Consider the following 5,949-nt stretch of genomic DNA (forward strand, 5'->3'; position numbering starts at 1 on the left):
GGGGCGTCCGGAGCCTGGTCCGCGCCGCGGTCCGCGCACGGGGCTGTCGGAGCTGCAGGACCGACGCCGGCCGGGCTCGGCGCGGAGAGGAGCTGAGAAAAACAAACGTCCTGCAGAAGCTGAACACTCCCACTCGCGCGGGCCGGCCTCCTCTCCGCCCAGCTGCGCGGGGAGCGCCCTCGGGCTGCGGTCCCTTCCCGGGAGGGGCGCACCCTCGCCCAATCCCGCCCCGCCGGACGCCCGGCTGCAGCCCGGGACTTCCCTTCGCCCTTCGCATTTTCTCCCCCTTAGGAAACCTGCTTTGCAGCTGCCACTCACCAAACCCGCGCGGGAGCAGGGGGGGGGGACTCCCTAGCAACGGAAAGCTGTACCCCAAAATATGTACCTCAAGGTTACCCCTCCCCAAGTCCCCCTAGAAAGAACTTCGTCCTGGACAGGAGAAATGTTTGAGGAGATGGTTATGCAACCCCTTATTTAAACCTTACATGCTGCATTCATATATTGAAACATCACCATTAATAGGTACAATCTTTATGTTTTTCTGTACCAGCTAAAAAATGTTATCTTAATTAAAAATAATTTCGTCTTGGAGCATGCTAGGCTGTCCTGGAAGGTGAACTGCAGGAAGCTGAACTTTCCTGCAATTGCTCTTGCTTATTCATTCCGCACGCTCTGCGCCCTGCCCTCCTACCACCTCCACCTGGCATGTCTGCCCTGCCTTTGTCAAAACTGGTTTTCTCAATCTACAGTCTCAGCGGTGTGCCAATGATGGACAGTAATCTGAGGTGCCACGTTCCTTTTCATTCTTAACAAGGCCAATGTTTTGTGATAAAAAAGTTCACATCGAGTCTTACATACTTCCTCCTAGCATCTGCTGTCTGATCTCCTCATGTACACTATCTGCGAGGTACAGCCAGATCTACCTGCACTTAGTGGCTCGAAACAAGTCACTTCAACAATGATTTCACAAGATTCACCCACGTTGTGTTGGGTTCTGTTCTAGTTAATGAACAGAAGAAGATAGCAAGCGCCCCCTCCCCCCCTTTTTTTAATAAAACTTGTGATCTGGTCTCCATTTTTAATGTAATTGTAATCAAAACAATCAAAGATGTTATACACTTTTAGCAATTACCATCCACCAATACATGACTGAATAAAATCAGAGGGGAAAAAAGTCTGCCAAAAACTGAGATAATTGATTTAACTCAGAAGGGGGCCAACGTGAAGAAATAGGAGACACAACAGGAACCATGTAATCTATCCTCATGATGAAGAGTTTTAAGGTCATATTTCTTGGCTTCCTTTTTCTCTGATTGACTCATTGCCTGCTCAGCTGCTGGACTGCACAGCTGGTCTAAGAATCTATTTTCTAGGCCTAAACTGAAGAAAAATGCCTTGATTTTAAAACATTTTTCCTCCGATTTCTCAAGCTTTTCTGTAATTTTCAGTTTCTTTGCCCGCTCAGCTCTTCTGTCCTGATTACAAGGCCAGCAGAAGGGCCTGACACACCAAAGCACAGTATCATTCCTCTGTTTGTTTGTTTGCTTAGTGAAGTCAGTCTGATTTCAGGACTCTCTGTGTGCCATTCACTTGCTATTAAATGATCAGCCAGGAAACAGGAGGTGTCCTCACCCCGCACAGATCAGTGATTAAGCCATGAATGTGCAATAGATATTTGCGGGAAGCTGTCCCAGTGTTCTTTAGACTGTATGGTCCCAAGTTCAAGGACATGGGACTTTCAGTGCTAAAGCTGGGACAGTCCCTCCCTGGGATAGTCCCTGGCAAATGACGCTGCTGGTGATGCTTTTTACAAGCAGTGCGAGGGAAGCTGAAAGTTGGGAAGTCTTGAAAATCTCTGCAAGATGTGAAGAAGTGAGAGCAACGCGAATATTTCCCCTTCCTCTCCACCAAGGAGAGGACACTGGGCATTGTGTCCAGCTAGGTTGGGTTCCAACTGCCTTTGGACGTGCAACAATAAAGAAAATACAATGTTGTACCCTTTCAGTGTAGAGAGCCATATAATCTATGTTATTATGAATAGTCATCCTTGTCTGGCATCTACAGTGACAGCCTTGCCTCTCCTGAAGTCCAGTACCACACTGAAAGTGATTCATATTCACATCATATGGGAAGTGACTCATACCCACAGTGATTCAGAAAAGTAAATAAATCTTTACTACCTATAGGTGACAAAGCTTATTCTTACTTTTGTCAGGTGTACTCATTAAAGAACTAAATTTCCCCCAAGTCTGAACTAGTTCCTTTGGAAGTGAGTGAGTAAAATGCCTTTGGAAGGTGCAGTTTCCTCTAACTTCTATGTATGGCAAAATGGTATGTCAGTCCATGTCAGAGAATGATTACCAACATCTGCACTCGGGACCAGATGTGTTTTAAATCCAGTGTCTCTGAGCCTGACATTAGATATGAAAGGAACATTGATCTATGCTCTCAAAAGCAAAACCTAGAGAGAGGAGAGAGGTAGCATGATCAGAGGGAAGATGGAAAATGATTCTGTCTGCAGGGTAATAGGGTTATGTACTCCTTCTCAGCGGCACCTTCCACACTATTGTACTGAACAAAGAACTGGACGATAAGTGAAGTAGTAGGATTTTACATTTACTAAGGATGTTAAAGGTAAGAAAAGAAGGGAGAAGTGTTCTGAAAAGTTCTCTGCAGTGTGAGTGGGGACCAATTAAAGCAGGAAAGGAGCTATACTCCAAACGTAAAGCAACTAAGAGAAGAGGAAGTTGACCAGGAGCCCAGCAGCAGCCCTCTCTTGTACCCCATCTAATGTCAGATCTAGGCCATCCTATCAAAAACCTGCTTGATGTGCCAGCAGAATTAAAGGTAGCATTCTCCGACAGTTACCAGGCGAGGAACTCCACAGTTGTTCCGGGCATGTGTCCTGGATCTCATGACTGACAGGTCATACCTGCTTGCCCATCCCCTTTGCCCCTCTCCTATAATGCCACCTCCACAGCAGAAGCCACAGTCAACCCCAAGGGAAACTCCCAGCTGGGATGGCCTCTCATAGTTGTAAAGTTGAGTGAGGCCTAGGGGTCAAGGGTTTTGGGTCCCTGCATGGATCTGTCATCTAATGTGAGCAGCTGCTTCACAAGGTATATAAGCTCTGATAAGGAGCTTCCTTTGGTGTAGGGTAATTATGTCTTACAGGAAGAATCTACAACCACAGCTTCCGGAACATTCACACAAAGCCGAGTACTTGGGAACTAGTTCGCTGAAATTCCGCTCATGTGTGATGCCAGGCCTTCCCAAGACGACTTATGCTTGGCTTACCATTTTGTGTCTTTTTTTGTGTGTACCAAGAATTGAACTCAGAACCCTGTGCTTGCCAGGCAAGTGCTTGTGCTGCTGAGCTATAGCCCTGGCCAGCTTAGCATTTTGGAAAAGGCTTGTAACTGTATCCCTTTTATCATGTCCTCTCTTGTAGCTGCAGTCCGGGTTAGCACCTCAATTTTCATTGAAATTAGTCTAATAGTATTCTGGCTTTCTGTGCTTCCTACATATATCAATGTGATTAATTTTCTAAAGTGCAAGATCATATCAATCACTTACCTAATTACTGCCAGTGCAATATCATTGCCTAACAACTTAAAGTTCTCCACAGCAGCATCACCACTTACCTGTATATTCTTACCTTTGAAGAATCTAGTCCTCTCATGTACTCTGCTCAGGAGAAACTGTAATAGGCACGGTTCCCTCGAACGTACAATTGCATCTTTAAGTCTTACCTCATTTTATACCCTTTTTACCTGATACCCTGTTGCAGATGTCAAATGCTACTGCTCTGTTTCATCCCTACCATTTCCTTACTAAGCACCTCAGGTCCAAAGCCAGGAGACAGGGCTAACCAATGGTTTTCAGAGTGGTGAAGACGGGCAGTCACCCAGAGCAGTATTTCTGAGTCTGAGCAGAGAGAGTCGCCAGGAAACAGGGGAGAATGCCTGGCAGAGGCTCTGGAAGTACGAGGAGGGTGAGGAAGCTGTCCACATGGGAAGAAGGGAGGAGGAGAGGGTAGGGTTAGAACACTCGGGTTCTAAGCCAAAAGAAGATGAAAACTTGTATTAGGAGAAGCCTCTTTAGGAGATTCAAGCCCAGACTCATACCCGGGTTCATTCTGGTGCACAGCATGAAGAGGGAGCAAGAGAAACTATTGTGAGGACAACAATTTCCTGGGGCTGTCAGAGCATGGGGGAGTGTGTGGGGCACAGGAAGAGTGCAGGGTAGAAAAGCTAGGCGCTGGAAGGGGAATGCAGGCAGAGTGGATTTCTGAAGCCAAACTAAAAGGAAAGCTTTGGAATGGGGAGAAGCCAGCCATGGGGGCAAGGGACACGCAGGATACGTGGTTCTAGAAGACACAGGCAGGGTGGCACCAAGTGCAGTGCCAGAGGCTGAGAGGGAAAGGGAACATTTGGGAAGCCTAGCGCAGGGAGGAGGAGCTGAGCGAATGAGGAGGATGTGCACCCCTCCACCAGGTAGGAGGTGGCTTGGCACAGAGCCTGACTGGAGGCTCTTGGAGTGGCAGGATGATAGAATCTGCATGAGAGATGTCAACAGCGGTGATGGGAATGGGTTCATTTGGGAAATATCTTAGTCTCTTCAGGCAGCTGGAAGAAAATACCATAAATTGGATCACTTATAAACAACAGAAATTTATTTCTTGTAGTTTCCAAAGCTGGAAATTTGACCACCAAGGCACCTATGGATTCAGTACCTGGTGTGCACTCAGCTTCAAAGATGCTTTTGCTGTATCCTGAGAAAACAGAAGGCGGAAGGGCAAAAAGGGAGAATTCCCCGACACCAAGCCTGTGCATAGTGACACTGACCTCAGAGCCCTCTTGGAGTAATCGTCTCCCAAAGGCCTCACCTTTCAATATCATCACCTTGAGGTTAAATCCTAACGTTCACATACATTCAAACCATAACAGTGGGTAAATGGCTAAACAAGCCCTGCTACATCCAAACCATATACTGTTACTCAGGAGTGACAGTGAATAAACTATCGACACATGCCAGAACATGGGACCACCTCAGGGAAGAATACAGAATAAAAAAGCCAAACAAAAAAGCTGTGTCCTTTACTATTCCACTCGTACAGCATTCTTGAAATAACGAAATGACAGAGATTGGGGTTAGATTAGTCGTCTCCAAGAGTTTTCAATTATAGACAACAGAGTGTGGTTGTGGTTCTAAGGGGTAACTGAAGGGAGTCCAGTCCTAACTGAAGCAGTGCTGGGTCTCGTTGTGTTCCTAGTTATATGCAAATGCACACAAGTGATAAAATGACAGAGAACTCTGCACACATGTAAAACGGGTGGAATCTGAATAAATTCCAGACTTTGCACAAGTGTTAATTTCCTACTTTGGTATTGTGTAAGTTATGTAAAACATTGATGCCTGGGGAGACTGGGTGAAGAATGCAGACTTTCCCTGCACTTTTAAAAAATTTCCTATGAATGTCTCACTCTGAGTAGAAAGGTTTTTTTTTTTTTTTTACAAATTAAAGGTGATAGGAATAGATTATACTTTCTTAAGTAAAATAGGAAAATGAGATCATATTAGTCTAAATAAATATGGAATAAATTCAAAGGTTGATAAGAAATAGAGTATATCAGGATTTATCCCCACAAAATATTTACATTGCAAAAAGTAGTAACCTTATATTAGCTAAGTCTCTCAGACATTACCTCAAGGAAATGATCAAAGTTAATGTCAACAATAATGATAAACTACTAAATCATGCTCTAGTCAAATGCAATGAAAAAGAATACAATATCATATCAGGACTAGTCCCGCCTTGATGTGTAACCTGACTGCACTCATGGAAAAACATTATAGAAACCCGAACTGATAGACATTCTACTAACTGAACCAAAGAAACATGGAAGAACTGTTACATAACAAAGCCAAGGTAGCAGCTACTATAAT

General features: G+C 45.0%; 1 protein-coding gene across 1 annotated transcript in view; it reads right to left on the reverse strand.

Moving 5' to 3' along the window:
* The window catches only part of Antxr2 (anthrax toxin receptor 2), a gene marked incomplete in the record, with an annotated part of 132,883 nt that extends 132,744 nt beyond the window's left edge, over positions 1–139 (reverse strand). Inside the window, 1 exon segment of the mRNA XM_005388217.2 lies at positions 1–139.
* Positions 140–5,949: the final 5,810 nt, after the last annotated feature.

Source organism: Chinchilla lanigera, unplaced genomic scaffold (genome assembly GCF_000276665.1).
Source record: "Chinchilla lanigera isolate Chin_1 unplaced genomic scaffold, ChiLan1.0 scaffold00032, whole genome shotgun sequence".
NCBI classification, from domain to species: domain Eukaryota; kingdom Metazoa; phylum Chordata; class Mammalia; order Rodentia; family Chinchillidae; genus Chinchilla; species Chinchilla lanigera.